This window comes from Leopardus geoffroyi, chromosome C3 (assembly GCF_018350155.1).
Source record: "Leopardus geoffroyi isolate Oge1 chromosome C3, O.geoffroyi_Oge1_pat1.0, whole genome shotgun sequence".
NCBI classification, from domain to species: domain Eukaryota; kingdom Metazoa; phylum Chordata; class Mammalia; order Carnivora; family Felidae; genus Leopardus; species Leopardus geoffroyi.
This window is the reverse complement of record NC_059338.1, coordinates 111,974,188-111,985,571: the sequence shown is the minus strand read 5'-3', so window position 1 is coordinate 111,985,571 and position 11,384 is coordinate 111,974,188.

The following is an 11,384-nucleotide window of genomic DNA, read 5'->3' as shown; positions in this document are numbered from 1 at the left end:
ATTATGTGGAATAGATGGTGAGAAGTGGTAATTCTAGGCTGGAAGATAGCTGAGAAGAGATGTACATGGAAAAGCCAGTTGGTAAGAAAACCAAATACTATTGGACAGGCACTTTGCTAAATGCCTTACCATGTCATGAAACAATCTCTATTAATTTACAGTATGGGAGGTTTTGCCTTTATTTAAAACTGAAGTCATTTAAAGAGCATATATTGGAGTTGATAATGAAATTCTAGTCTGCTTAACTCCAAAGAATGCAAATGAGCAAGACTTGCTTGGGGGAGCTTTCCCTGGCTTGAAGGGAGGTCCTCCATAGGGTGGAGTGAGAAATGAAGTTTGATACTTTGGCAGGGGGATAGTGAAGGCACATTTATACCTCCTAGTAAAGATAATCCAGAGCTCCTGTAGATCCTAGAGTTGGGGCAGTGACATGAAGGGAATGAGGGTAGGGGGTTACTGGCTGGGGATCTTGTGCCCCTTCACAGGTAACTGAGAACAGTTAGCATGAAACCTTAACGCCTTGACTTTCATTCTTGCCCAGCTTGCTCTTAGCCATCTACATTCTAATTGGTGCTGCTCTCAGCAGTGAGACTTGGCTCTTCTAAGTATCATTTGGAGTACATTCCTTTCTTCTCTTGGAATAGTTCTGAGGACCTCAACAGTGTGCTTCCTAATTGCAAGCCCACTGTCTCTTCTTTTGTACCTTATAATTTCTCCATCCCAGCACCCATCTACCCTTCTGATGGCAAAACTCTTGTATTCTGCCAGAGTTTCTCTATTTTGTTAAATGAATTTGACCTTTCCTGTTAAGGTCCATCTTTCTAAATGGAATAAACTTGGTTTTGAGGGTCATTCTAACAGGTCTCTTGGTTTTTGTGATTAAAAATAGAGGTATATTCACTAATATTTTTCATTAGCCGTGTTTACATAAACTGATGTGTAAACTCAAGGGCAGTCAAGGGACTGTCTTGTTTAAGGCTTTGCCATCTCCCCAAAATGCCTGGTTAAATACTTTGTCTTTGATAGTCACCAGATTGTTGCCCAAGTAGGTATAGCACACTTCTTCACCTCTTTGATTAGGTTTATTCCTAGGTATTTTATGTGTTTTTTTTTTTTTTTTTATTGTTGTTTTCTGTTTTTTTTTTTTTTTTTTTTTTTTTTTTTGGTGCAGTTATAAATGGGATTGATTCCTTGATTTCTTTTTGTTGTTTCATTATTGATGTATAGAAATGAAATCATTTTCTGTGCATTGATGTTATATCCTGCGACTTTGCTGAATTCATGGATCAGTTCTAGCTGTTTTTTGGCGGAATCTTTTGGGTTTTCCGTATACAGTATCACGTCATCTGAGAAGAAAGTTTGACTTCCTCCTTTCCGATTTGGATGCCTTTTATTCCTTCGTGTTGTCTGATTGCTGAGGCTAAGACTTCCAATACTGTGTTGAATAACAGAGTGGACGAGTGGCGAGAGTGGACATCTGTGTCTTGTTCCTGACCTTAGAGGGAAAGTTCTCAGTTTTTCCCCATTGAGGATGATACTAGTGTTGGGTCTTTCATATATGGCTTTTAGGATCTCGAGGTATGCTCCTTGTATCCCTACTTTCTTGAGGGTTTTTATCAAGAAAGGATGTTGTATTTTGTCAAATGCTTTCTCTGCATCTATTGAGAGGATCATATGGTTCTCGTCCTTTCTTTTACTAATGTGATGTATCACATTAATTGTCTGGTGGATATTGAACCAGCCCTGCATCCCAGGTATAAATCCCACCTGATCATGGTGAATAATTATTTTAATGTATTGTTGTACCTGGTTGGCTAGTATCTTGTTGAAGATTTTTGCATCCATGTTCATCAGGGAAATTGGTCTATAGTTCTCCTTTTTCGTGGGGTCTTTGTGTGATTTTGGAATGGAGGCAATGCTGGCTTATAGAAAGAGTTGGGAAGTTTTCCTTCCATTTCTATTTTTGGAATGGCTTCAAGAGAATAGGTGTTAACTCTTCCTTAAATTTTGGTAGAATTCCCCTGGAAAGCCATCTGGCCCTGGATTCTTGTTTTTTTTTTTTTTTTTTGGGAGATTTTTGATTACTGATTCGATTTCTTTACTGGTTTTGGGTCTGTTCAAATTTTTCTATTGCTTCCTGTTTCAGTTGTGGTAGTTGATATGTTTCTAGGAATTCATCTATTTCTTCCAGCTTGTCCAATTTGTTGGAATATAATTGCTTGTAACTCTTATTGTTTGTATTTCTGCAGTATTGTTTGTGATCTCTCCTCTCTCATTCATGGTTTTATCTATTTTGGTCCTTTTTTCTTTTTGATGAGTCTGTCTAGGGGTTTGTCAATTTTGTTAAATCTTTCAAGAAGCAGCTCTTGTTTTCATTGATCTGTTCAGTTTTTTTTTTTTTGATTTTGATATTGTTGATTTCTGCACTAATTTTTTTAAATTTTATTTTTTATTTTTTCAAATTTACATCTAAATTAGTTAGCATATAGTGCAACAATGATTTCAGGAGTAGATTCCTTAGTGTCCCTTACCCATTTAGCCCATCCCCCCTCCCACAATCTCTCCAGTAACCCTCAGTTTGTTCTCCGTATTTATGAGTATCTTATGTTTTATTTCCCTCCCTGTTTTTATGTTGTTTTTGTTTCCCTTCCCTTATGCTCATCAGTTTTGTCTCTTAAAGTCCTCATATGAATGAAGTCATATGATTTTTGTCTTTCTCTGACTAATTTCGCTTAGCATAATACCCTCCAGTTCCATCCACATAGTTGCAAATGGCAAGATTTCATTCTTTTTGGTTGCCGAGCAATACTCCATTTTGTGTGTGTGTGTGTGTGTGTGTGTGTGTGTGTGTGTACCACATCTTCTTTATCCATTAATCTATCGATGGACATTTAGGCTCTTTCCATACTTTGGCTGTTGTTGATAGTGCTGCTATAAACATGGGGGTGCATGTGTCCCTTTGAAACACCACACCTGTATCCCTTGGATAAATGCCTAGTAGTGCAAGTGCTGGGTCGTAGGGTAGTTCTAGTTTAAGTTTTTGAGGAACCTCCATACTGTTTTCCAGAGTGGCTGCACCAGCTTGTCTTCCCACCAACAATGCAATAGAGATCCTCTTCCTCTGTGTCCTCGCCAACATCTGTTGTTGCCTGAGTTGTTAATGTTAGCCATTCTGACAGGTGTAAGGTGGTATCTCATTGTGGTTTTAATTCGTATTTCCCTGATGATGAGTGATGTTGAGCATTTTTTCATGTGTCAGTTGGCCATCTGGATGTCTTCTTTGGAGAAGTGTCTATTCGTGTCTTTTGCCCATTTCTTCACTGGATTATTTGTGTTTTGGGTGTTGAGTTTGATAAGTTATTTATAGGTTATGGATACTAACCCGTTATCTGATATGTTACTTGCAAATATCTTCTCCCATTCTGTTAGTTGCCTTTTGGGTTAGCTGATTGTTTCCTTCCCTGTGCAGAAGCTTCTTATTTTGATGAGGTCCCAGTAGTTCATTTTTGCTTTTGTTTCCCTTGCCTCCAGAGACATGTTGAGTAAGAAGTTGGCTACGGCCAAGATCAGAGAGGTTTTTGCCTGCTTTCTCCTCGAGGATTTTGATGGCTTCCTGTCTTAAATTTAGGTCTTTGATCCATTTTTGAGTTTATTTTTGTGTATGGTGTAAGAAAGTGATCCAGGTTTATTCTTACATGTCGCTGTCCGTTTTTCCCAGCACCACTTGCTGAAGAGACTGTCTTCATTCCATTGGATGTTCTTTCCTGCTTTGTCAAAGATTAGTTGGCCATACGTTTGTGGGCTTATTTCTGGGTTGTCTGTTCTGTTCCATTGATCTGAGTGTCTGTTCTTGTGCCAGTACCATGCTGTCTTGATGATTACAGCTTTGTAGTATGGCTTGAAGTCTGGGATTGTGATGCCTCCTGCTTTGGTTTTCTTTTTCAAGATTGCTTTGGCTATTCGGGGTCTTTTCTGGTTCTGTACAAATTTTAGGATTCTTTGTTCTAGCTCTGTGAAGAATGCTGGTGTTATTTTGATAGAGATTGCATTGAATATGTAGATTGCTTTGGCAAGTATTGACATTTTAACAATATTTGTTCTGCTAATCCATGAGCATGGAATATGTTTCCATTTTTTGGTGTCTTCTTCAATTTCTTTCATAAGCTTTCTATAGTTTTCAGTGTATAGATTTTTCACCTCTTTGGTTAGATTTATTCCTAGGTATTTTGTGGTTTTTGGTGCGACTGTAAATGGGATTGATTCCTTAATTTCTCTTTCTGTCACTTCATCGTTGGTGTATAAGAATGCAACCGATATCTGTGCGTTGATTCTATATCCTGCAACTTTGCTCAATTCATAAATCAATTCTAGTAGTTTTTTTGTGGAATCTTTTGGGTTTTCCATATAGAGTATCATGTCATCTCCGAAGAGTGAAAGTTTGACCTCCTCCTGGCCAATTTGGATGCCTTTTATTTCTTTGTGTTGTCTGATTGCAGAGGCTAAGACTTCCAATACTATGTTGAATAACCGTGGTGAGAGTGGACATCCCTGTCTTGTTCCTGACCTTAGAGGGAAAGCTCTCTGTTTTTGCCCATTGAGGATGATATTAGTGTTGGGTCGTTCATATATGGCTTTTATGATCTCAAGATATGTTCCTTCTATCCCTACTTTCTTGAGGGTTTTTATCAAGAAAGGATGCTGTATTTTGCCAAATGCTTTCTCTGCATCTATTGAGAGGATCATATGGTTCTTGTCCTTTCTTTTGTTGATGTGATGAATACGTTAATTGTTTTGTGGATACTGAGACAGCCCTGCATCCCAGGTATAAATCCCACTTGGTCGTGGTGAATAATTTTTTAAATATATTGTTGGATCTGGTTGGCTAATATCTTGTTGAGGATTTTTGCATCTGTGTTCATCAGGGAAATTGGTCTATAGTTCTCCTTTTTAGTGGGGTCTCTGTCTGGTTTTGGAATCAAGGTAATGCTGACCTCATAGAAAGAGTTGGGAAGTTTTCCTTCTGTTTCTCTTTTTTGGAACAGCTTCAAGAGAATAGGTGTGAACTCTTCCTTAAATGTTTGGTAGAATTCCCCTGGAAAACCATCTGGCCCTGGACTCTTGTTTTTTGGCAGGTTTTTGATTACTAATTTGATTTCCCTACAGTTATGGGTCTGTTCAAATTTTCTATCTTCCTGTTTCAGATTTGGTAGTGTATGTTTCTAGGAATTTGTCCATTTCTTCCAGATTTCCCATTTTATTGGCATATAATTGCTCTTAATATTCTCTTATTTTTATTTCTGCGGTGTTGGTTGTGATCTCTCCTCTTTAATTCTTGATTTTATTTATTTGGTCCTTTCCTTTTTTTTTTTTTTTTTTTTTTGATCAAACTGGCTAGTGGTGTATTAATTTTGTTAATTCCTTCAAAGAACCAGCTTCTGGTTTCATTGATCTGTTCTGTTTTTTTGGATTCAATAGCATTAATTTTTGCTCTAATATTTTTTTTAATTTTTTAAATGTTTTTATTTATTTTTGAGACAGAGGGAGACAGAGCATGAGCAGGGGAGGGGCAGAGAGACAGAGAGGGAGACACGGAATCCGAAGCAGGCTCCAGGCTCTGAGCTGTCAGCACAGAGCCCAATGCGGGGCTTGAACACACGGACTGTGAGATCATGACCTGAGCCGAAGTCAGACGCTTAACTGACTGAGCCACCCAGGTGCCCCATCTGCTCTAATCTTTATTATTTCTTGTCTTCTGCTGGTTTTGGATTTCATTTGCTGTTCTTTTTCCAGCTCCTTAAGGCGTAAGGTTAGGTTGTGTATCTGCAATCTTCCTTCTTTAGGAAGGCCTGGATTGCTATATACTTTCCTCTTATGATCACCTTTGCTACGTCCCAGAGGATTTGGGTTGTGGTGTAATGATTTTCATTGGCTTCCATATACTTTTTAATTTCCTTTTTAACTTCTTGGTTAGTCCATTCATTCTTTAGTAGGATATTCTTTAGTCTCCAAGACTGTTTTTACCTTTCCAAATTTTTTCTTGTGATTTCGAGTTTCATAGCGTTGTGGTCTGAAAATATGCACGGTATGATCTCGAACTTTTTGTACTTACTTAGGGCTGATTTGTGTCCCAGTATATGGTCTATTCTGGAGAACGTTCCATGTGCACTGGAGAGGAATGTATATTCTGCTGCTTTAGGATGAAATGTTCTGAATATATCTCTTAAGGCCATCTGGTCCAGTGTGTCATCCAAAGCCATTGTTTCCTTGTTGATTTTTTGATTAGATGATCTGTCCATTGCTGTGAGTGGAGTGTTGAAGTCTCCTATTAAGGTATTACTATCGATGAGTTTATTTGTGATTAATTGATTTATATATTTGGGTGCACTCACATTTGGCACATAAATGTTTAGAATTGTTAGGTCTTCTTGGTGGATAGACCCCTCGATTATGATATAATGCCCTTCTGCATCTCTTGATACAGTCTTTATTTTAAAGTCTAGACTGCCTGATACAAGTATGGCTGCTCCAGCTTTCTTTTGTTGACCATTAGTATGATAGCTGGTTCTCCATCCCCTTATTTTCACTCTGAAGGTGTCTTTAGGTCTAAAGTGGGTCTCTTGTAAACAGCATATAGATTGATCTTGTTTTCTTATCCATTCTGTTACCCTATGTCTTTTGATTGGCGCATTGAATCCATTGATGTTTAGAGTGAGTACTGAAAGATATGAATTTACTGCCATTATGATGCTTGTAGAGTTGGAGTTTCTGGTGGTGTTCTCTGGTCCTTTCTAGTCTTTGCTGCTTTTGGTCAGTGTTTTTTTGTTTTGTTTCTTTCTTTTATTTATTTATTTTTTTTTTGGTCTTTCCTCCCCTCAGAGAGTCCTCTTTAAAATTTCTTGCAGGGCTGGTTTAGTGGTCACGAACTCCTTTAATTTTTGTTTGTCTGGGAAACTTTTAATCTCTCTATTTTGAATGACAGCCTTGCTGGATAAAGATTTCTTGGCCGCGTGTTTTTCTGATTCAGCACATTGAATATATCCTGACACTCCTACCTGGCCTGCCAAGTTTTTGTGGATAGGTCTGCTGCAAACCTGATCTGTCTTCCCTTGTAGGTTAGGGACTTTTTTCCCTTGCTGCTTTCATGATTCCCTCCTTGCTGGAGTATTTTGTGAATTTGACTATGATATGTCTTGTTGATGGTCGGTTTTTGTTGAATCTAATGGGGGTCCTCTGTGCTTCCTGGATTTTGATGTCTGTGTCTTTCCCCAGGTTAGGAAAGTTTTCTGCTGTGATTTGCTCATATAACCCTTCCACCCCTATTTCTCTCTTCTTCTTGTGGGACCCCTATGATTCTGATGTTGTTCCTTTTTAATGGGTCACTGATTTCTCTAATTCTTAAATCATGCTCTTTTTCCTTCATCTCCCTCTTTTTTTCTGCTTCATTATTCTCTATAATTTTGTCCTCTATATCGCTGATTCTGTTCTGCCTCATCCATCCTTGCTGTCGTGGCATCCATCCGTGATTGCAGCTCAGTTTTAGCATTTTTAATTTTCATTCTGACTAGTTTTTACTTCATTTATCTCTGTAGAAAGGGATTCTAATCTATTTTTGACTCCAGCTAGTATTCTTATTATCGTGATCTAAATTCTGGTTCAGACATCTTGCTTGTATCTGTGTTGGTTAAATCCCTGGCTGTCGTTTCTTTGTGCTCTGTCTTTTGGGGTGAATTCCTTCATTTTGTCATTTTAAAGGGAGAAAAGGAATTAATGAGGTAGAAAAATTAAAATTAAAATATTAAAATTAAAAAATTAAACACACACACACACAAAATCGAATAAATGATGCTAGATCCTAGGTGTGTTTTGGTCTGGGTGTCAAAAGTGGTTTGACAGATTAGAGAAAAAAGGGAGGTGGGAAAATGAAATCGTTTGAGAATTTGAAAAAATGAATACACTAAAGTGGACTAAAATGAGATGATGGGAGTAAATAGAATTTGAAAAAATTTGTACAAAAGTAAAGAAAAATATTAAAGTAGAAAAAAGTAGAAAAAAATTAAATAAAAATGTTTTTAATAAAAATTAAAAATAAAAATTTTTCTCTTCAAGAAAAAGAAAAGAAAAAAAATCGTTTGAAAATTTGAAAAAGTGAATACACTGAAGTTGACTAAAATAAAATGATGGAAGTAAAATAGAATTTGAAAAAATTTACACAAAAGTAAAAAAATATAGTAAAAAAAAATATTTTTAATAAAAATTGAAAATAAAAATAAATTTTTTCTTTCTGTATTCAAGAAAAAGAAAAGTGAAAAAGAGAAAAAATAAGAAAGAAAATTGAATAGATGGACCTGCTAACAGATTGAAATAGGACTAAAATTACTTCGTTTTTCCCCAGAAGTCAGACTATGAACTGCTTTATAGTCCATAAACTAAGCAGGCGGAGAGACTTGTGTTCTTGTAGAGCGAGGTTGGCCCAGTTGGGTGGGGCTCAGTGTAATGGCTCCGTTGTCCACTAGATGGCGCTGCTAGCCTACTGGGGTGGAGTGTTGTTGAGCTCCTAGGTTCATTTGCATATGCGCGGGAGCGGTGAAAATGGCATCACCCAGTACCCAGTCTCTAATATCGGAGCTCTGTTCTCCCGGATCAGCAGTTGTGCACCTGTCCTTGTCTTTAGCTTTTGTCCACTACCCACTTTTTCACTGTCTGTGACCAGGCCCCAGGCAGTACCTCTCTCCTGAGTTTTGTCTCAGATGCGGCTGTTTTCTCTAGCCCTTTACTTCTGAAGGACTGCAGCTTTGACCTGTTCCGCCCCTCTGTGGGAGGGTCTCAATGAGCAACGGCTGAATGTTGGCTGTACCCAGGAACACTTGCTGGACCCTGCTGCTGCTGGTGTCCCGAGACCGTGGCCAGGTGCCAGCCCACCCCAGAAAAAGTTCGTGAGATAGTGTAGCAGCACCTTTTCAGAGATTATGGAAAATCACAACACACATCTGGCACCGGACTTCACCCTTAATGACCTTGTTCCAGCACCTGGAAATGTGGCCATTCTCTGGGGTCTGCTGGGACCAGGTGGCTTCAACAGTCTCTACCAAATGTCCTTCCAGCAGTGGAACCGCTTTCCCCTGTGTGGCCCAAGAACCTCCCGGACCCCACTCTGCTCCTGGGGATTCGCCCTTCCCACCAGAGCACCACCAGGTATGGAGCTGTGGAGTTGCAGACTTTGCGCTCCCCTTGTTTACAGTCTTAATGGAATTTAAACCCTCTCCTTTCTCCTTTCTCCCTTTTTAGTTTAGTCCCTGTGGCTGTTTCCAATTTTCCACTTTTTCTCCAGCTGTTTTTGGGGAGGGGTGCTTTTCCCATATTCTTCCCCCTGCCCCAGCCTCTCTCTGCCTGCAAAAGCACCTCCCTTCCCGTGGCTTCTCGCTCCCCAAGTTCACCTCTCCACACTGCATACCTGCTGAACTCTGTGGTTCATGTTGTGCAGATTGTTGTGTTAATCCTCCAATCAGTTTTCTAGGTGTGCAGGATGGTTTGGTGTTAGTCTGGCTGTATTTTATGGACACGAGACACAAAAAACTTCGATGCTCTTCCACCATCTTGGCCCCACCCTCCCCAAGACTGATTTCTGCACTAATTTTTTTTATTTCCCTTCTTCTGCTGGTTTTGAGATTTATTTGCTGTTCTTTCTCCAGCTCTTCAAGGTGTAAGGTCAGGTTGTGTATCTGAGACCTTTCTTCCTTCTTTAGGAAGGCCTGGATTGCTTTATGTTTTATTCTCATGACTGCCTTTGCTGCATCCCAGGGGTTTTGGGCTGTGGTGTTACCATTTTCATTGGCTTCCATGTACTTTTTAATTTCCTCTTTAATTTCTTGGTTAACCCATTCATTCTTTAGTAGGATATTCTTTAATCTCCAAGTATTCGTGGTCTTTCCAAATCTTTTCTTGGGGTTGATTTTGAGTTTCATAGTGTTGTGGTCTGAAAATAAGCAAGGTATGATCTCGATCTTTTTGTACTTGTTGAGGGCTGATTTGTGACCCAGTATGTGATCTAGTCTGGAGAATGTTCCATGTGACCTTGAGAAGAATGGGTATTCTGCTGCTTTAGGATGAAATGTTCTGAATATATCTGTTAAGTCCGTCCAGTCCAGTGTGTCATTCAAAGCCATTGTTTCCTTGTTGATTTTCTGCTTTGGTGATCTATTGCGGTAAATGGGGTGTTGAAGTCCCCTACTATGATGGTAGTGATATCAATGAGTTTCTTTGTTTGTGATTAATTGATTATATATTTGGGTGCTTTCATATTGGGGGCATAAATATTTACAATTGTTAGATCTTCTTGGTGGATAGACCCCTTATTAAGATAGAATTCCCTCTTTATCTCTTGTTATAGTCTTTATTTTAAAATCTAGTTTGTCTGATTATAAGTATGGCTATTCCAGCTTTCTTTTGACAACCATTAGCACAGTAGATGGTTCTCCATACCCTTACTTTCAATTTACAGGTGTTTAGGTCTAAAACGAGTCTCTTGTAAGCAGCATATAGATGGGTCTTGTTTTCTTACCCATTCTGATAAGTATAGCACACTTCTTAAACTTTTTCCTTCTGGTGAAAATTCTTGGCTAATAGTGGCTTCATTTTCTTTAGGCCTTAATGATTATTTTTGGTTCTTGGGCCTTCTCACTCCTCTTAGCATGTATGCTTAATACTAAAGGTAGGTCAAGAGAAGCCTGCTGGAAATGAGGTTAGTGATTCTGCCTTATGTGGAGGTGGGGTACAGGGAAGGGAATAATAAAACGAAATCCAAACCTCCTAATTCTCCTTTTCTCTTGTACCCCCTTTGCAGCCCCAAAGCTCTCCTAGAGGGATCCTAGCTGCACTGCCCTCTGGAAACCCCATAGGGACATACACAGCTCAGCAACATGTCCTGCTGGGGTACCCAGCATAGTGTCTGGACAGCTGCCTGATTAGGCCAGAGAGGAGCCCTTTACTTGTCTCCTGGTACCTACATTATTCCCTTGCCTATGAGTGGCCAGCCAGGATGCCTCTGCCTTATTAAGCCAGGTACTTAATATTGAGCTTATCCCTGCACATGCTTCTCACTTTATTTTTTTAAATTTTTTTTTTCAACGTTTATTTATTTTTGGGACAGAGAGAGACAGAGCATGAACAGGGGAGGGGCAGAGAGAGGGAGACACAGAATCGGAAACAGGCTCCAGGCTCTGAGCCATCAGCCCAGAGCCTGACGCGGGGCTCGAACTCACGGACCGCGAGATCGTGACCTGGCTGAAGTCGGACGCTTAACCGACTGCGCCACCCAGGCGCCCCTATCTCACTTTAGATTAGTATAACCATCTCTAGTTGACACAGGAATTGGCCTCTTTATGCAC